The 21721-nt window shown below is 43.5% G+C and overlaps 2 non-coding genes across 2 annotated transcripts; both read right to left on the reverse strand.

The window, feature by feature from the left end:
* Positions 1-17026: 17026 nt before the first annotated feature.
* LOC149168395 (25S ribosomal RNA) lies at positions 17027-20430 on the reverse strand. The gene has a single exon (XR_016259980.1). It is a non-coding gene; the product is annotated as a 25S ribosomal RNA (ribosomal RNA).
* Positions 20431-20677: 247 nt separating this feature from the next.
* LOC149168396 (5.8S ribosomal RNA) lies at positions 20678-20831 on the reverse strand. The gene has a single exon (XR_016260035.1). It is a non-coding gene; the product is annotated as a 5.8S ribosomal RNA (ribosomal RNA).
* Positions 20832-21721: the final 890 nt, after the last annotated feature.

Raw genomic sequence — 21721 nt, forward strand, 5'->3', positions numbered from 1 at the left:
TTGATCTTGCTTAAGAAATTTTCCTTTCAGGTTCACCACGTGATGTAGATGTACAATTCCTAAAACGCAATGTAAGATGATAAACAATCTTTTATCTTCTTTTTGCAATGAAAATCCTAGCTACTAAGGAAAGAGAGATAGTATTCTTTCAACAACGAGCATAGAGCACACACTATATGCACTGTCCTAAATCAAACCAATCAAACAGTCTAAATTCAAATGCACATATATGTATTTGTTTTCAGCCTTCTTAATATGTGAATGATAAAAAGAAAGCTAATGCACAAATCTAAATTATTTTTCAAAGCAACAATTACTAACAAGTTTCTTTTCAAAATCAAAATGAAGACAATGACGACACTTTGCGATTTGGAAATTAAAACTTGCTTTCGACACTAGAAAAATTACTAATTCAGATCAAATACAATAGTAACAGGGTAATCGACTATCAAGAGCAATCAGACTCTCTTCTATGACTGAAAACGACACTTGCGACACTTTCAAAGCAAGAAACGACAGTACAATTACGTTACTTTTTTGCAAAGGAGAACTGAAAACGACTCAACAAATACACAAAAACATTTACAGTTCTTTGCACAATGGAGGCAGAATAACAGCAAGGAAAGGGTTTCAAACAGAGGTGTACTGACAACAGGCAACAAATTTTTTGAATAGATCTGAAAAGAGTGAACACAGAAACCAAAATTTAGGAACAATGCCTAGTCTGATCAGCACACCTGTAACACAGTGAATTTGAAATGCAGCGCACCTACTACACTCGGGAAGTGCACTGAATTTGAGATTCACAGAACAAAGAGTGCGTTGGGCCAGGGATGAGACTTTGCTTGGGTTTTGGGTCACAGTTTGCAGTTCAGTTCAGGGATTTTGTCCGAGCAAGTGGTAATCAGTAAATCAACAACAGGGGTAGATCTAAGGAGGTTACTAGAGCCACCACAAGGGCAATTAGAGAGCTTGTAAATCAATTGTTTAATTCATAAACAAAACCAGAGATTGACTGAAGCGACATTTATCTACTTTGCATTTGCATAGCAAATGCAGTTCGAAAGCTACCTGGCTCAACTTTAGGCTCTATCTGTAAGTTTATAAAGTAAACAAATGTAGATAGACAAACAACCTAGTCGCTCCCCAGCGGCGTCACCATTTTGTTACAGGGAAAAGTGTCTATGCAGAACTTCTAATCCCAATAAGGCAGGTAGCTACCTTAGAAACAAACAAAGTAAAACTACTTTCATTTTCCTTTATGAAAGATAGATGAGAGAAGAATAAAGGAGACCAACCTCTGTCTTGCGCTTGGTTCCTTGCTCGATTCCTCTCTCTTCTGATAGTCCTTTGCTACTTGCTTTCTCGTATACCTGGCTTCACAGAGTACCTGCAGAATCAAAGCATCATAACACTATACAAGAACATGGATCCATTATCATAAACCATCTAGGATCAGATGTAAATTTACCATACAAATGCATGAAACATAAATGACACAAGAGTTATGGAGGAAAACTTGAATAGCTTTATTGATAATCAAGAAAGAGCCAAGAGAGTTACAACCAGTTGTTCTGACCCAGCATCATCCTCTCAGCAAGTAAGCCCTTCTTCACCTCATGCAAAGCTTAGATCACCCAACACTATGATGTTGCCTCAAAAAACCAACAGCAATTCCTTACAAGATGCAAAATTCCAGCCTCTGGATCTCTGGGATGAGGGATCCATATATAGATGTCTGTAAGGGAGATGAGTCAGCTTGTGTTTTGATTAGTGTCTTCCCTCTGATAGTTCTTGATTCCACTTAGATATTGATGATCTCTTACTCATCCTTGGTTGAATTCAGAGAGGCAAGTGTCGCAAGAGAAGTTTCTGGAAGATTCCACGCTTCTCCACCTCGCAGATTGACACTGCCATTTGTCTCTTCTTGCCCATCGCACCCCATAGAAGGGATTTTTGAAATGTAACGCACCCACTGAGTGTACTTAGGTGAGATGCAACGCACTTTGTCTATGGAGCAGGTGAAATGATCCTATTTTGACCAGTTCTGAGTAGTTTTTGATGGAGAACTTCTGGGAGAAGCTGTAATCAGTTGAACTTGTTCCTTTAGGGGTTGGAACAACACTTTTAGGGACTTAGGAGCCCTTGGTTTATAGAAAGTGTTGTTGGGAAAAGTATCTATTCAGAATGCCCCTATCCCACTCTAAGGTGTGATAGTGCCTTAGCAAAAAACAAGGAAAAATACTTGATTATTCTTCTTTATGAAATGTAAATGAGGAGAAAGGATGTAACTAACCTGTGTCTTTCGCTAGTTTGTTGATCCAATCGCTCCTCTCTTCAATAGCTCCCAGCTCCCTGCTCCCTTACCGGCCCAGCTTCACCGAATTCCTGCAAGATCACAAGAGAGAGAAACTACATGAAGATATAGATATACATTCTTAAAAAGCTCAGGATCAGATTAAGCTAAACATGCAAATATAACAAAACATCGCTGAGATACAAGCATGTAGAAGAAACTCAAATAATTTTATTGATATGATAAGAAAGTCCAAGAGGAGATACAACCAAGTGAGTCCCGATCCAGCATCTACCTCCCAGCAAAGGAATCCCTTCCTCTCCTCCAACAAAGCATAAATCACCCAATGTACTAATCTCAATCTCAAACCAACAGCAATTCTCTGCAAAGTACAAAATTCCAGCCTCTGGATCTCTGGGATGAGGGATCCATATATAGATGTAAGCAGAGAGGATGAGTCAGCTTATGTTTTGACTTGTGGCTTCTCTCTGTCAGTTCTTGCTTCCACTTGGAGACTAAGAGCCTCTTACTCATCACTTGGTCGAATTCAGTGAGGCAAGTGTCATTGGAGAAGATTCTGGAAGCTTCCATGGTCTTTCCACCTCGTTGAATGACTCTGCCACTTGTCATTTCCCGCTCAACGCACCTGGGTAGTGCATTCAAGTGCATTGCAACGCACCTAGCCAGTGTATTTGGGTGCTTTGCAACGCAGGCAGCTAGTGGAGCTTCTGAATTGATCTTGATTTGACTAGTTCTGAGTGGTTTTTGGTGGAGAACTTCTGGGAGAAGCTGTCATTGGTTGACCTTGTTCCTTTAGGAGCTGTAACAACATCTTTAGGGACTTTGGATCCCTCGGATTATGGACATTTCATGCTTATAGCTGTAAGGCACAAAAATGTCTATAACAGTTGCCCCCTAAAGTATGAGGCCGTTTATCGGGTGAAATGCTTTATTAGGAGGATCCGAAGTTCTTTCAATGCTGGGAGGAGACCTGTAATAAGATACAATACAATACATTATTTTTCATACTTTTTTTCATGATCTAGCTGAGGCGGGCATTCCCATGCTCAGCTTTATAAATTCATTTTTATGTACATAGGACAGACAATCGTCTGATGGTAGACTGATGATTCTGATGAAATCATCATCCTTTTGGTAGGATGATTATCTGTTCTGCAGTGCTGTACATGTCAATGTCTTTATTTTTCCTGAATATATATCGCAGCCCGGATGGATGAAACTAGATCTGGGGTCTTCAATCTCGTCCGATCTTCACTCTAAGTAAAAGTCGATCCATGTGAGAAATGTTTTGAAGTTGAACATGGAAAGACATCGCTTGATTACCAGTCAATGATGTAAACTGTTAACAAGCGCGAGAGGAATCACCGATAATGATAATGACCCTCAAGGTACTGCAGTACAATTCACGTGGTGTGAATAAAGGACTTGGCGTCGAACACCACGCAAAATCTTTCGGTCGAAGGTCATTGATGTATACCTGTCGCCGGAAGTGAGAAACTTGCCATTGAGGCATGCAAGCTTCAAAGTACTGAAGGGGGTGTTCCTAGATCAACTTCTTGGATAATGAGATGATGTCGACAAGAAGAGATCTGTCAAAGGAGGGCCTTAATGTATCCCACATCAGTGACACGGAATGGAGCAAATGATTTTGATGGAGGTGAAAACGATCTGATGATATATGGTTCAGGGTGGCGGTCATGAAAGAATGAAGTATAATGTATGGTAGTGGATGGGACACGGTTGACTTCTCTGGATGACTTCTCTTGAACATATCGGCGACACTTATATGATGGATTGGTAGCATTTACCCCAAAGTTGGATGGTATGGCGAGACCATGGTGATGTGACCGGTGAATGAAACAACCCAACCCGACTTAGGCATGGAGTGGAAGTGTCATGTTCAAGAGCGACTTGCTACCAATAAAGGTTCTTTGAGTTTCTTCCCAATTTTTCCCCAGTCATTTCTGACCAGTACCTCTTTATTTTTATCAAGCTTGAGGAGGATAACATATGCTTTTTCTATAATTTGCCCTTCGGGCAAACCCATCGCTATGTTTTAATGAGCCTAGCGAAAGTGAAACTCGTTCTCGTCTAAAGACAAGTTTGTCGCTATCAATGTTTTTAACGAGTCTAACGACAAAGATAACTCGGTACTTTTCATTTTTAGAGAGTCTGAAAAGGTACGTAAAGTTAACTCCGGAAGTCCTTTTTCGTCATCTAATCCCTTAAGTCCGAAAAAGTATAAAACAATATAGAAGGGATGAATTTTCGATAGTTTTAACGAGCCAAACAAAACAAGCGCTCAATCTTTTTGTGCAATAATCCCTCAGGTCCAAAAAGATTAAAATCTAGAGAAGGGATAGCTCTTCTGGTCGCTTTAACAAGCTGGAAGGCCAAAACTCGGCAATCTTTTCATATTTTACGAGTCAGATGAAAAGAGCTTAAAGAAGATTCGTCTTTTGAGGAACGAGTGATAAAATGGGTAGCAGCTGATTCCAGGTGAGGGTTGGAATTTTCAAAGCACGGCAGTGTCACAAGGATGGCTAGTGAAATCACTCTTCGCAGCTGTTCCTCAAAATGGGTAAACAATCATATGGAGGTGAATGATCAACCAATGGAAAAGTGGAGGTGACGGTGCAAACACGACCAAGGCTTTAATGGCTGATAATGTTACATTCACGGTGGTTATTTACCAGAGGATAGTTCATTTTTTAATGAGCTTAAACGCGGGTTGAAACACTTGCTCGATCTTATGTTTATTTTTTAACGAGCATGAACTATGTGCTAAAACTGCTCGATTATCCAGTCGTATGATAAGAATGTCTCATGTAAGATGCCATTTTTTATGGAGCTTGCGCCTTACAAAGCTTTGCCCCGCATCCTTTCGTTATGCAAGTTCGGAAACGACTAATCCTACGAGTTTAAAGGGTTAGACGTCCTATAAATTTAAAAAATAAATAGCCGCCCCTTGCTTGCACTCCAAAAGGTTTGCATGCCCCCAGGTATAAAATATGATTTCAAGGTTACCTCTTCTTTAGTCTATTAAAACATTTGTTTTAATGAGAGAGGCCTACCTCTTTCAGGTTACCAAAGATTGTCTCATTTGCGCAGCAAACAAAACACTACTTCGGCGATGTCTACCGATATAGACAAAGGTGAATGACAACGAGCGCCAAACACATAACTTTGACAAAAGAATCTTGTTCTAGAACAACCCCTCTTCCAATCACGGACGAGGTACGGACTAGTCATATTCTCCCGCGAAAACCTACTCTATACCCAAAGTTTTCCTGCTGAAGCAGACCAGGACGCATGCCCCCTGGGTTCCAGTCATATCCTTCCAAATTACTTGCGCTCATCGGGAGGACGGACCGTGGGTTGAGACATTTCTTGCATGAAGAGACCATTTAGGGATGGTATATGACTATTTGCGATGCATGATCCGGGAAATGAAAGCTGGTCCACGAGCTTGACCACTCTTCCTTCGTGTGGAAAACACATTACTCTAAAGAGTGAGGAGACGATGGCTTCCATGCAATAAATATAGTCCCGTCCAAGGAGTAGGTTATAATCCAAGGGTCCTTGAACGACCATCACGTTCATTTGAACGGTCTTCCCTTTCAATGTTATGGGTACATTGGGGAGGATCCCTAAAGGTCGACTGGTTCCTTTATCAAAGCCTGTCAGATTTCTCATTTCAGGCAAAAGCGATGGCGAACCAAGCGCTTTCCAAGCAATAGAGGAAAGGATACTCACAGATGTCCCCTCATCAATGATGGTGCCAGCCATGACCATTATGTATATTTGGACGATAATTCTGAATGGTATGCATGCTGGCAAATAGGGTCTGCCTAGTTGGTTCCAGTCGAAGGATACAACTAGGTTGCTTGGTGGTGGGACCGAGTAGACGACTGGGTATCGCTCTGACGAACTTCCTTCCTGCGATAAAGGAATGGGTGGATTGCCCCCGTACTCGTTGGAGTCTGTGTTGATGAAGAGAATTTGGATGGTGTCATCTTTATCCTCTTCAGTGACTGTATCATTCGAAGATAAAACCTCTGAAGGCAAGATCGGGTCAACTGCCGCCTCGACCTTTTGACTTTCGTCGGGTATGGATTCAGCTGGTTCATCTTCAATGATCGGCGCTTCAGCTGACCACTTGAGTGGGCCAGCTGGATTTTCAACTAACGAAGGACTCGACAAGAGTTTTTTATATCTAGGAGGACGTCGTAACGGTGATACTGGATGATCATCCAAAACTCTTTTAGCTTCGTCTAAGAAGGGACAACAGTGGATGGCATGATCGCCTTCGCACAGTTTACAAGGAGATCTAGCTCTCCCTTTTTGTCCACGGACTTCACTTTCGCTAGTTGATGGTGTGCTTTCAACATGGCTATCAGAGGTTGACGCCACCGGATTGTGCAAACGGGGAGACCAGTCCCTTAGTATCCGAGGGATGTAGGGACAATCTCTGTGAAAGTGATCTCCCTTGCAAATGACACATGGCGATTTAGGCCTGGTTAGTGCAGTGTGTGGATTTTCATTAGACAACACTCGTTTGCCCCCAGTCGCTTTTGGCTCCTTCTTCTTCTTCTCTTTCTTCTTCTTTTCCTTCTTCTCCTTAGGAACTTGACTTTTGGCTTTGCCAGCCTCATCAAGCGAAGAGGAAGGAGGAGAGGAAGAATTAGAGGAAGTAGAAGGTTGGTGGGTAACTCTGGACTGGTCTAACTGCTGATTCGACTGTTCAGGAATAGTGGTGTTCTGAACGACATTGGTTGAGAAGAGCCAGACCGGCAAGTCGATTGTCAGTCCTGGAAGCGACAATGTGGCCATATGTGGTGCACCAACATCTCCCTAAGAGGAGAAGGGACTAGGATTTCCACCAAGGGGAATTCCTTGGTTGGTAGGCTCCATTTTCTCAACCTAAAGATCAACGCAGGAAAAAGGGTATGAATATTCCGTTTAAAATAAATTTTAACGATGCTTGGACACAACTTGCTTTTTCAATTTTAAATAGTCGAGAAAAAGCAAAAGATGACTCTAGTCTCCTTCGATTTTTAATGAGCCTGAAGTGACAAGTGCTCAGATGGACCTTTTCCGTTAATGAGTCTGAAAAGGAACGAAAGGGACTACTCTGGAGTTCTAGGTAGAGGGTGTGCCAAACAAATCGCAAAACCGCAGAATACTTTTTAAGGTACGGGCGATCAATCTTCATGAATGCTGTGTTTAGTGCATTGCGATCAGTAGGGCAGCCGACACGGCTTCCTATGGATAAAGGTTTTATGCCTATAGGGGTCTCCAAATATATACTCGATGGTACGTGGGAGCAAAATCCGTACTGGCACTTTTCGTCTCTTAGGAGGAATCACCCAACCATCAGTGAGGCCGAAAGTAACCAGGTTTTACGACGCCAGAAAACGTCTCTAGCCTAGACCTCTATGTTGTGCGTTAAGTTACAAAGCGTTGTTAAGTTCATTCAATTTATTTTAGGTTGATCTTTCTTAGAAGTTTGCCTTTTTGGATCACCACGAGATGTAGATACAATTCCTAAATGCAGTCTAAAGATGATAAGCAAGCTTTTATCTCTTTTCAACAATGAAAATCCTAGCTACAAGGGGAAAAGAAAGACACAATCTTTTCTCAAAGAGCATAGAGCACACTGTAAATGCACTTTTCCTAAATCAAACCATACAAACTATCAATATGAAAATGCACAAATGCATGTATTTGTTTTCCCTTTCTTAATATTGATGCCTAAAAAGAAAGCTGTTGTACAAATTTGAATTTGATTTCAAGTGAAAACACAAACAAGTTTCTTTTTGAAATCAAAAAGACGATTACGACACTTTATGATTTTGAAGTAAAAACTTGTTTTGACACTAGAAGTTCACAAATTCAAACCAAAAGACAAAATTAAAAGTGCAATCAACTGCCAACAACAAACAAATTTACTCCTAAGATCAAAACGACACTTACGACAGGTCTAGATCTAAGGGCGACAATATGACTAGTTTACTTTTGTAATGGGAAACTGCAAATGATGTAACAAATACACAAAAACAAATACAGTTTCTTTTATACAACTGAGGCGGAATTAAGGCAAAGAAAAGGGGTTTTCAGATAGGTACACACACTGATAACAGGCTGCAAAAAACAGAGATAAAACTGAACACAAGGATGCAAAGAACCACAGCTGCACAGGGCAAAGGCTGATCAGCGCACCTATTGCACAGAGAAACTGAATTGCAGCGCAGGTAGCCCTCTCGGGACCTGCATTGAAATACAGAGTCTCTTCAAAGAGCCTGCGCTGAAGCAGAAACGAGAATTGTCTCTGGGTTCTGGGTCACGGTTTGCAGTTTGATCTAAGGTTTTTGGCCGGATAAAGGCTATCAATAAGGTAAAATTAGGAGGGTGATTTAAAGGAGGACTAAGAGCTATCACAAAGGGCAGTTAGAGCATTTGTGGATCAGCTTGTTCAGATCATAAACAGGCCCAGTGAGTGGACTATAGTGGCAGATCTCTACTTTGCATTTGTAAATGGCAAATGCAGTTCGATTCGCCACTCCTAAGTTTATGAGAAGAACAATCATAGAAACACAAATAAACTAACTAGATACGATCCCCAGCGGAGTCGCCAATTTGTTGTTGGGAAAAGTATCTATTCAGAACGCCCCTATCCCACTCTAAGGTGTGATAGTACCTTAGCAACAAACAAGGAAAACTACTTGAGTATTCTTCTTTATGAAATGTAAATGAGGAGAAAGGATGTAACTAACCTGTGTCTTTCGCTAGTTTGTTGATCCAATCACTCCTCTCTTCAATAGCTCCCAACTCCCTGCTCCCTTACCGGCCCAGCTTCACCGAATTCCTGCAAGATCACAAGAGAGAGAAACTACACAAAGATATAGATATACATTCATAAAAAGCTCAGGATCAGATTAAGCTAAACATGCAAATATAACAAAACATCACTGAGATACAAGCATGTAGAAGAAACTCAAATAATTTTATTGATATGATAAGAAAGTCCAAGAGGAGATACAACCAAGTGAGTCCCGATCTAGCATCTACCTCCAAGCAAAGGAATCCCTTCCTCTCCTCCAACAAAGCATAAATCACCCAATGTACTAATCTCAATCTCAAACCAACAACAATTCTCTGCAAAGTACAAAATTCCAGCCTCTGGATCTCTAGGATGAGGGATCCATATATAGATGTAAGCAGAGAGGATGAGTCAGCTTATGTTTTGACTTGTGGCTTCTCTCTGTCAGTTCTTGCTTCCACTTGGAGACTGAGAGCCTCTTACTCATCACTTGGTCGAATTCAGTGAGGCAAGTGTCATTGGATAAGATTCTGGAAGCTTCCATGGTCTTTCCACCTCGTTGAATGACTCTGCCACTTGTCATTTCCCACTCAACGCACCTGGGTAGTGCATTCAAGTGCATTGCAACGCACCTAGCCAGTGTATTTGGGTGCTTTGCAATGCAGGCAGCTAGTGGAGCTTCTGAATTGATCCTGATTTAACTAGTTCTGAGTGGTTTTTGGTGGAGAACTTCTGGGAGAAGCTGTCATTGGTTGACCTTGTTCCTTTAGGAGCTGTAACAACATCTTTAGGGACTTTGGATCCCTTGGATTATGGACATTTCATGCTTATAGCTGTAAGGCACAAAAATGTCTATAACAGAAATTTTATGCTTGGGCTTGCAGTGCCCAAAAATGTCTATAACGGTTTGGTATCAAAGATTCTGAGCTACATTTGGTACTCAAATATCGCGGCTGCCTACATAGATACATCCAGGAAGATATGGAGTTCTTGAACGTCTCCTCACTCAACAAAACATACTGATACGCTGTCAAAATTGATCAAAAGTTCAAACAGAAGAAGTGAGACTTTGGATCCACAAACCCGAAGCCCAAAGGACAAAACCAAGGTGGGGTGACCCAAGACAACCCATCAAAGCTGCAAGAAAATAACAACATCACAAAGCCAAAAAAGGACACAGGAAATTGGTATGAGTTCCATAAGAGTCCCACTCATAACACAAGTGGGTGTGAGACCAAGAAGTTTTTGGTGGCCGAGCTGAAGGATTCTGAATTAGATGCATGTTCCGACCCTGAGCCAGAACCTGACAAGGGGAATGGCAAAGGGAAGTAGATCATTGATGTGGATCCCAGCGCCACTGTTGCCACTACCAAGATCCAGAAAAATGAGTCCGAAAATCCAAGGAAGGGGAGCATCTTTTCCACTCAAATATGTGGGTGAAGGGTTCGCCACTGCAATTCATTGTTGACACTGGCAACCAAAAGAACCTTGTTTTAGCAAAGGTTGTGAAGCGGTTGGGCCTACCAACTACACCACACCCGCAGCCGTACAGTATCAGGTGGCTTCATGAAGGACGAGATCTCAAAGTTCGCCAGCAGTGCCGCCTTCCCTACAGCATCAAGCCCTTCATAGACGAGGTATTGTGTGATGTTACACCTCTGGATGTTTGCAATGTACTATTACGCCAACCATACTTGTGGAGGTGACATGCTATGTATGAGTCAAGGCCTCGCATTATCATTATTTCTTTGGGTGATTCATTATACAGGATATCGGAGGTAGCCCCACCTACCGCCACCTCTTTGATCACTGCTAAGAAAGGTAGCAAGCTCATCTCCCAGACTAGGAAATTCATCTGTCTGGCTCACTCCCAAAGTAAGGGGAAGATCGTTGCTACATCCATGACCCCCGCAAAGGGTTCCTCCATGCAGGAGCAGCAGAAAAGGGATACGGTCATGATAGAACACAGGAACAACTTCTCATCACCCACAGGGGTACCACACATGTTTCAGGTAGGCAAAAAAGTTTGGTTACATCTGCAGAGACAACGCCTTTCTAGAACCCATCAGAAACTCAGACGAATCCGACATGGTCCTTACACCAGTACCAAGGCTATGGGAAACAATGCTTTGAAGCACAACATTCCTCCATTCCTTCGCTTGCACCGAGTGTTCAATGTGGACCATCATTGACCGTGCTTCCCAACATTTCTGGTCACATCAGAGATTATAGAATAGCTCACCAGAGACCTAGCTCAGCAGAAGCTTCCTCATCTCAGGGAGGAACTCAACGCAATGGGGACCATTGCTTCCTAAAGGGGGAGGAATGATCCAAGTGGATGTTGGTGGCCACCCACCTATCCCATTTGGACCCCCACAACTGTCTCTTTCAGCTTTTTCAGTTTCCTACATTATAGCATAGTTTACTATTTTTAGCAGTTTTTCGGGTCCTGAACTTAACGAGCCGTTTTAAGGCCCTAAACGACATTTTTTGGGAAATCTGGGGAAATCTGGGGCAACATGGGTCCATGGACTGATGTTGCCTCCCAAAGTAGTAGTGCTCAGATAGATCTTTCTAATGAGCTATTGTACGCGTCAAACAGAGATCGTATGCCAAAGTTACGACCCTGGGAAATTGATGTACCAATTTACCCAAACGGGGCCCACAATTTGGCATTTCATCTTCTAGGGTTAGGTTTTGGAATGTTAAGGGCTTTCCATTATTTATCAACAATAAATAGGCCTTCCAGCCTCATTGTAATACAGTTTAGAGGCATGTAGCCACCACATCTCTTCTTAGAGATAAGCTACCATCGCCCTAGCTGGTTTATTTCCATTTCTGGTTGTAAGCATATTTCAGTATTTTCCATTAATGAAATGAAGTATTATTTCCACTGCATCTTTGTGTATATGGTTATCTTTGTAATTTGTTGCATTCCTATTTAAATCTAGATCAGTCAGGCGAGGGCGTCGTGTAGAAAATTCATGTGAAGTCATCAGGCGAGGGCATCATTCAGAAAAGTTGTTCAAAGTCATTAGGCAAGGGCATTCATGTAGGGTTGTTCGAGGGAATTTGGGTAGGATCATTCAAGTTCATTCGAGGGCGACACAGGGCGTCCATTCGAACGGTCGTTCGTGGAGTCGTTCAAGGGCGTGGCAGGGCATCTGCCTGAACAACCCGAGTTGGTCGAATGGTGAATCAGGTGAACTCTTGAATGGATGGCACGACCCAACAGTGGACGAGTTGGGCATTCAGTGGAAGCGCCCAACGAGTTGGACAAGTTGAATGAAATGCATTCAGGTGAACGTGCAGAGGCAAATGATGAGTTGGGCAAGAGTCATGCGGCAACCATGTGGGCGTGTCGACGAGCTGGGCAACTGAGTTTGCCGATGAATGTAAAATTTGGATAAGTGTAAATTTGGGGTTTCCTTAAGATTTAACTTATATGTATATTGATATTGTGGGTAGACTCATTACACAGAGTTGCCCTCCCTTTATACTATTGTGCATTTATGTGTTAAAGTTGTTTATGGTGAATGTTAATGGTTTCATCCTTTCTTGAATCCCATAAATGGGACTCCCAATGAGACATATACCCCCTTATGTACGAACCTTATTTGAAGATTCTATCAGAGGATCTTGAAGACCCTTAGCTTGCAAATGTTTCTTCCTTTGATGATGGAGGCCTTCTAAGAATTTTTATCATGATCAATCATTTTTTCATTATGGATGAGACCCTATAATAGGTATGATCCTTCTATGTGAATATATTGAGCTATATCTACACCATGCTCCTATATTCTAGAAGATATCTTTAACCATGCAATTTGTTCTATTTCTATATGCTCCTATACTACTCAAAACTTTGAAAGAAGACTTTAAGCAAAGAGGTCGACTTAGTCATAGGAGGATCTTCCTTCTTTTACTTCTTGTCGTCTTCTTTCACTTCTTGAGTTACATGAGCTTCTTCCCTTTTTCTCTTGTTGTTGTTGTCCTTCTTAAGTTAAGGACAATCCATTTTGTAGTGTCCATATTCTTGGCATCCAAATCATTGGACTTTGGACATGTAGTGGTCCCAACAAATTTGTTACTTTCCTTTCAAAAAGACATTGAGGTATACTTAGAAGGGGACATATACTTACTTGATAGAGTTTGAGATGTAGTGAAATTGCTTTCTTCTTGAAGACTTGATGGCTTTCCTTCCTTAGATCTTGATGTTCTTCAAGTTGCTTTCTTCAAATGGACTTGCTTGATGAGTTGTCTCGTAGTGCCTTTCATTTTTCAAGATGGTGTAGCTTGATGTAGGTCCCTCTTTTATATGTTCTTCTTGTAGGTGCCTTTATACAAGGCGTTTCTTCTTGTTTTGTAGTCTTCCATGATGAATGATAGATGGTAGACCTTCTTGTCCTTGATGCGATTGAGACTTCTTGGCATGATGCTTCAACCTTGCGGATGTTCTTGAGATTCCCTTTCCTTGATGTGTCACCTTAGCTTCGATACCGCGTTGAAGAATCTGGGGCAATGGGGTATAGCAGGATTCTTCTAGAATTGATAACAATTTGTGAAGCTCTTTTAAAATTTATCTTGTTATCTTAAGCTTCTTCTCTTCTTATTAATGCATGTGTGTTTACTTCATCAAATTGGTGCCAAAAACATAAGAACGAGAACACAAGATGTTGGCTAGCTGCCAGGGAAAAACCTCTCTCTCTCAAAGAGGAAAACCCTTTCATAAATTTCTCTTATTGAAGCTTCTTATTAGTCATTGTGAAGCCCTAGACCCTTGACAAGAATATCCTCCAGGCACAAGTCAAGTCCTTCCTCCTCTCTGCACTTTGTTTCTTCAGCACTTCATTCCCCGGCACTGTGTCCTTCTTTCAACTTTTGATAGTCCTTGGTGGACTAGCTCTAGAAGAGACTCCAACTTTTGATCCTTAGCAAGATCCTTTACCAATGAAGAAACCTTCATTGAATTTACCAACCGAGCTTTTTTCTTGATGTGAGGTTGTAGACTTGATGTACACCAATTTTACTGCACCTGGGGTGATTTCCATCGTGACAAGACATGGAAACCCCAAATTTACCACAATTGGGAGGCTTTCAACAAGGTGGGACATGGAATCCCTGGGTTCCCTGAAATTTGGTGACTTTTGTTAAGGAGGGATTGGAAGACCCCATGTCATGATCCTATCCTAGTGGTAGTATTTCAACCACACATAAGCGGGTGCGACACCGTTGTACTTTTTCCTTTTACCAATACTTGAGTACACGGTCTGTGCCTACTTCAACACTTAGTCAATTTTCCAATAAGTTTTCTTAATAATGCAATGAAAATAACTTACCATCAATTTATCTTCTTCAATTATTCTTTCAACCTGTAGTGTCGTGTCGTCTTGTTGCATTGCCCGCTACTTGCATGATACAACTCCACACCTGAATTACAAACCTATCCACCCGACTTTCCATTCCGCGACGCCCAAACTCTGCCATTGGTGCGATCCATAGTGAGGGTGAATGGCCTGCATGCAGTGCAGCCTAGTCAGTAACCCACCCCGCTCTACCTGTCTGCACTACCAAGTGTGACCCGCCCACTGTAATCCACCTACCATTGCGGCCCTCTTACCCACGTCCTTCTCTTCTTTTTGTTTTCGCCCAACTCCTTCCTTCGCACTTGTTCTATGATGTGGAAGTCCAAGTTTGATGTCCCTTCATTGAACGCCATCCTCCTTACTTATACGCATCCTTTAGCCCAAGGGGCATGTCTCTCGAGGATAACAAGAGTCAGCTCCATCAACATGCATGCCCAGTCAACCTACCACATAACCTCGACACACCTAATTCCAACGAATTCTCATGTCCCTTTGTGTGCATTGTCGCACCCATGGGTCGGCTCCAACACTTATGCGATTACACCCATCGCCACACATCGCACACCTACCTGCATCCTAACTCGTTCGCACATGGTCACCTCTTTCATCTGGGCACCCAACAAGGATCACCCATGTGCCTTCTGCTGGTGACTTGCCCATCGTTCATGTATCAAGGGGCATGTGCCTTGCCCAACATAGTGTGCTTGCTATGAGTGTTCCCATCACCATCTCGCATAGGTGAATTCCATGCCAAGTCTTTCCATATAACCAAACGCTCACCCAAGTCGCATATAACCGAACACGGGCCCCCGTACTATGGGTTCAGTCTTTCGACTCTCTCGGGTGCTCCTGACTCGAATACCTGACACCCCTGCCCCCACCCCCACACGTGGTAGAGGTTTCTGATGCGATGGGACATGGAAACCCTAGATTTCATGCACTTGGGCAGCTGCCGTCATAGCAGGACATGGAAACCCCACTTTCCCCGCAATTGGACAGCTCCCATCGTAACAAGGCATGGAAACCCCAAGTTCCAAAGATAGACTAGGCAAGCAATTTCCACCCTACCACGAAATGGAAACCTCGGGTTCGCAAGACTTGGGAAATTCTTCATCATTCCACAACATCAAAACCATGAGTTCCATAAACTTGGACAATTTCGGTCGTGTTACGACATGGAAACCCAAGTTCCCCACACCGGGGCCGTTGTTTTCACCCGGGCAGGAGATAGAGACCCCAAAGGTTCCCAAAATTAGGTGGTTTCCCTCATTCCACAAAAAAAAAGCCCTCGAGTTCTATGGGCTTGGGTGGTTCTCTGTCATTCTGTGGCATGGAAACCTGAGTTCCCTGCACCAAGGTCGCAGTTTTTGTCGTGGCGGGACATGGAAGACCCCGAGTTTCCCATAATTGGGTAGTTTCCATCATGCCACGGAATGGAAAGCCCCGTGTTTGGTATAATTTGGTGTTCTTTCCCTATCGCACGATGACATGGAAACCTGAAGCTTCCCAGACTTGGGTGGCAATTTTAGCCACGGTACGAGAGACATGGGAACCCCCCGTTTCCTAGACTTGGGTAGCAATTTTTGTCATGACACGAAATGGAAACCCCATGTGTCCACTGACGTGGGTAGAATTTTCCATCACACCGCGAAATGGACACCCTGAGTTCCCCAAACTTTGGCAGCCTTTCGTTGCCCCACGACATGGAAATCTAAAGTTTCACAAACTCTCAGGTGATTCAAGGTGTGCCGTGACATGGAAACCCTAGGTTTCCCAAACTTGGGTGGTTTCTGTCAGTGGTTTCAGCCACGCCGCGACATGGAAACCGCAAGTTCCCCACTCTTGGACAGTGGTTTTGAAATACCCCAAGTTCCCCAGACTTGCGAGGTGGTTTGCATTGTCATGGGAACCCCAGTTCCCCGTGTTGGGGCATTGTTGAAAACCTCACGTTTCCATCAAGGGCGGGACATGAAACCCCCAAGTTTACCTAGACTTGGGTGCCACTGGTTTCGGTCGTGGTGCAACATGGAAACCCCAAGTTTCCGAGGCTCAAGCGCCACGGCGCGACATGGAAACCCCAATTTTTTTTGCACCAGGCGAAAGCCCCAAATTTTAGGTGTCGGGTGGAAACCCCAAATTTTGGGTGTGAAAAGGAAACCCCAATTTCTTTTGCGCCAGGTGGAAGCCTTAAATTTTAGCCACCGGGTGTTAACCCCAAATTTTGGGTGCTGGGGTGCAACATGGAAACCCCAATTTTTCCCATGCTTGGGTGAATTTTTCATTGCAATGTGGAAACCCAAAATTTTGGGCGCCAGGGCACGACAAGGAAACCCAAAAATTTTGGGCACTGGAGCGCAACATGGAAACCCTAATTTTCCCAGGCTTCAACACCTTTTCCGTCGCGGCATGGAAACCAAAAATTTCCCGCCCCCAAGCAATAAAAAATTATCATCTGGAGGAAGAGGCAAAGGCACGAGAGCTGGAGGGTTGTCTAGATTTATTTGTGACAAGAGCGAAGCTCTGAATCGAGGCGACCAAGGGCTGAATCTCAGTGGATCATGACAGTGAGGCCACTCTGCCGCTTACAATACCCTGTCACATATTTAAATCATCTGCAAAGGGTTCTTCTTAATGACCGTTTGGAATTGAACTTCTAAGCTGCCCCGACCGAGATGCTTCACGGCTGTAGTTTGCAAATGACACATGCTGCTAGGGGTGACAAAGTGATGCCCCTACTGCAGGTCGAGATACAGTCAAAGAGTGACATTCACTGCTTCTAGCGTTGATTCTGACTTAGAGGCATTCAGTCATAATCCGACACATGGTAGCTTCACGCCACTGGATTTTCAACCAAGCATGATGACCAATTGTGTGAATCAACGGTTCCTCTTGTACTAATTTGAATTACTATTGCGGTGCATTTCATCAGTAGGGTAAATCTAACCTATCTCATGATGGTCTAAACCTAGCTCGCGTTCCCTATTGGTGGGTGAACAATCCAACATTTGGTGAATTCTACTTCACGAGGATAGGAAGAGTTGACATCGAAGGATCAAAAAGCAACTTCGCTATGAACACTTGGCTGCCACAAGCCAATTATCCCTGTGGTAACTTTTCTGACACCTCTAGCTTCAAATTCTAAAAATCTAAAGGATCGATAGGCCATGCTTTCACGATTTGTATTCGTACTAAAAATCAAAATCAAATGAGATTTTACCCTTTTGTTCCACATGAGATTTTTGTTCTCGTTGAGCTCATCTTAGGACACCTGCATTATCTTTTAACAGATGTACTGCCCCAGCCAAACTCCCCACTTGACAATGTCTTCTGCCCAGATCAACCCGTCAAAACATGCCTTAAGGCGAAAAATAGGGGTAGTGCCCTGTCTCTGCCCCACGAAATAAGTAAAATAACATTAAAAGTAATGGTATTTCACTTGCACCGAAAACAGCTCCCACTTATTTTATACCTCTCAAGTCATTTCACAAAGTCGGACTAGAGTCAAGCTCAATAGGGTCTTCTTTCCCTGCTAATTTTGCCAAGCCCATTCCCTTGGTTGTGGTTTCGCTAGATAGTAGATAGAGATAGTGAGAATCTTGTTAATCCATTCAAGAATGTCACTAATTAGATGATGAGGCATTTGGCTACCCTAAGAGAGTCATAGTTACTCCTGCCATTTACTTGTGCTTGGTTGAATTTCATCACTTTGAAATTTAGAGCACTGGGCAGAAATCATATTGCATCAACATCTGCAGGGACCACCGCAATGCTTTGTTTTAATTAAACAGACGGATTCCCCTTGTCCGTATCAGTTCTAAGTCGACTGTTCAACGCCTAGGGAAAAGCCCCCGGCAAGGGGCATTCTACGCCCGTAGCCCAGTCGGCACGTGACTACCTACCCTCACCACGAGAGTAGCTCAGGCAGACTTCCGACAGCCCATGAGTTGAGGGCCCAGACCCCTAGGCCCAGCCCTTAGGGACAATCATTTTCCCAAAGTTATGAATCCATTTTGTCGACTTCCCTTACCTACATTGTTCTATTGATCAGAGGTTGTTCACCTTGGAGACTTGATGTGGTTATGAGTACAATGGGCATGAATGGTACTTGTAGATTTTCAATGACCACCAAGGGCGCACCAGACACCACAAGACGTGTGGTTCTCTTCTAGCTACTAGACCCTATCTCCAGGTGAACTGATTCTAGGGTAGGCAAGCTATTAAAAATAAAAGATAACTCTTCCTGGGGTCCTCGATGACGTCTCTTGATTTCCTAACATTGCCACCCGCCACCATGTCCCGGTTCAAGAATATTAACATGATTCCCTTTCGATGCTCATGTAGAGTGCACCCTTGATACAAGGCTTCCCCATCTCTTAGGATTGACTAACCCATGTCCAAGTGTTGTTCACATGGAAACTTTCCCCACTTCAGTCTTCAAAGTTCTCATTTGAATATTTTCTACTACCACCAAGATCTACATCTGGAGCCGATCCACCCAAGGTCATTCCCGATGTTTCTCAATGACCCCCACATCCTCCTACTCATCAAAGCCAGGCAATTGCTCTGACAGTCAAGTATAGGTTGCACACTTCAGTGCCATCCATTTTTTGGGCTAGTTGATTCAGTAGGTGAGTTGTTACACACTCCTTAGCAGATTTCAACTTCCATGACCACCATCCTACTGTCTTAATCAACCAACACCCTTTGTGGGATCTAGGTTAGCCTGAAATTCAACACCGTAACTTGACTTTCAGTTCATCCTGCATCTCCAATTCTGCTTACCAAAAACGGCCCACTTGGAGCTCTCGATTCCGCGGCGCGGCTCAATGGAGCAGTCACACCCTCTTACCTATTTAAGTTTGAGAATAGGTCGAGGGCCTTACACCCCCGATGCCTCTAATCATTTTCTTTACTCAATAAAACTCGCGTGCAAGCTCTAGCTATCTTGAGGGAAACTTCGGAGAAAACCAGCTACTAGATGGTTTGATTAGTCTTTCACCCCAATACTCAAGTTAGATGAATGATTTGGACGTCAATATCACTACGAGCCTCCACCAGAGTTTCCTCTGGCTTTGCCCTCCTCAGGCATAGTTCACCATCTTTCGGGTACCAACAGGTGTGCTCACACTCGAACCCTTCATATAAGCTCAAGGTCGGTCGACAATGCACCCCCCTAGAGAGGGGATCTCCCCCGTTAGCTTCCTTGCACCTCACAGGTTTTCAAACCCGCCAACTCACACACATGTTAGACTCCTTGGTCCGTGTTTCAAGACGGGTCAAATGGAAAGCCCACCAACCAACACCACTAGCACGCAGGTGCACATGGCTCGACACAAGGGGGGCACGCTTCATTCCTCGACCACCGCAATAGCAAACCGACAGGTAGTAATCCATCTGTGCTTGTGACAATGCAACAACCCATGTTGGTTTCCACCTGAAGTTGAGCCGCAGACTAGCCTGAGCCATTCCACATACGATCGAGATGCATCGACAACCTCCATTCGCTTGCCTCCCAGCAATTTCAAACACTCTTTAACTCTATTTTCAAATTCCTTTTCATCTTTCCCTCGTGGTACTTGTTCGCTATTGGTCTCTTGCCCGTATTTAGCCTTGGACAGAATTTACCACCCAATTAGGGCTACATTCCCAAACAACCCGAATCGCCGAAAATGCCTCATGATGCGATAGGGTCCTAGCCCGACAGGGCTATCACCCTCTTAGGCACCCCCTTCCAAGGGACTTGTCCTAGGTTTGCCGTTGAGGATGCTTCTATAGATTACAATTTAGGTGACGCTGCCGCCCAATTTTCATGCTATCCTCTTCCCAGTTCACTCTCTACTACTAGGGGAATCCTTGTAAATTTCTTTTCCTTTGCTTAATTATATGCTTAAACTCAGCAGGTGTTCTTGCCTAAGCTGAGGTCACAAATTTGGAGCTAAATCTACCCTACCCGATTGGAGGACAAGAGAGAGAAAAGAAAGTTTGAGCGATGCCACACAAAGCCCGCATTAGCTAACACTAACTGCCCATCTAAGAGGACAAGATCATCGCTCACAAATGCATGCCATGAAACATTTCTTGAGGTATTTCAGCCAACCACACTGCATTGGGCATGGACGACCAACTCTATTGATCTCTAACATATTGTAGGGAGCACGCTTGAATGGGATGCGATGCCCAGATAGACGTGCCCTCAACCGAGTCCTTGGGTGCAAATTCTGTTCAAAAACTAGATAATTCATGGGATTCTGCAATTCAAACTAAGTATCACATTTCGCTACGTTCTTCATCATAACAAGAGCCAAGATATCCGTTTCCAAGAGACATTTCCATATATTATTGAAAAATCTGCCACAACACTGAACAGGGGCAGCCCCCACAACAAATGTAAGGCTAAGGGCCAAAAGGAGGAAAGGAAGAAAAACACATGAAAGAAAGAGAAACAAAGGTGTCTAACCCCCTCATTGGAGGAGGCTCAAATAGTGAACAATCTCCCTGAGCCGCACGCCCTCGCAAAAAGGGGGAAATGCATGGAACATCAATCGAGAAGGACTAGGGTGGCCACCTTGGGAGCTCACACTGCTTTTAATCCTTCCCGAACACCAGTCCACAACAATTACCCCTTTTCTCTATAAAGCTAGCGACCGAAAGGAAGAAGGGAGGAAAACAAGGTGAAATAAATAGAGATCAAACGTGGCTACCGACTCACAAGGGGAGGCTCAAACAAAGCACAAGCCTCCTAAGCCACATGCCTTTGTAAAAATGGGGGAATTGAAGGGGATGACGATCAAGAAGGACTAGGGTGGCCACCCCGAGAGCTCGCACTACGTTTCATCCTTCCTGAACACCAATCCACAACAATCCCACCTTTTCTCTGTAAAGCTAGGGGCCAGAAGGAAGAAGGGAAGAAAACAACATGAAAGGAAGGGATATCAACCATGGAAACCAGTTCACAAGGGGAGGCTTCAAACAGAAAACAAGCTTCCCCAACCTTGTGCCTTGGCAAAAAGGGGGGAACTGCAAGGGACGATGATCAAGAAGGACTAAAGTGGCCACCATGGGAGCTCACACTGCATTTCATCCTTCCCAAACACTAATCCACAACAATCCCACCTTTTCTCTGTAAAGCTAGGGGCCAAAAGGAAGAAGGGAAGAAAACAACATGAAATAAAGAGAGATATTAAATGTGTCTAGCAGCTCACAAGGGAAGGCTCA

This window comes from Pinus tabuliformis, chromosome 4_2, assembly GCF_031772625.1.
Source record: "Pinus tabuliformis cultivar Carrire ecotype Pingquan chromosome 4_2, CPIR1, whole genome shotgun sequence".
In the NCBI taxonomy this organism is placed as follows: domain Eukaryota; kingdom Viridiplantae; phylum Streptophyta; class Pinopsida; order Pinales; family Pinaceae; genus Pinus; species Pinus tabuliformis.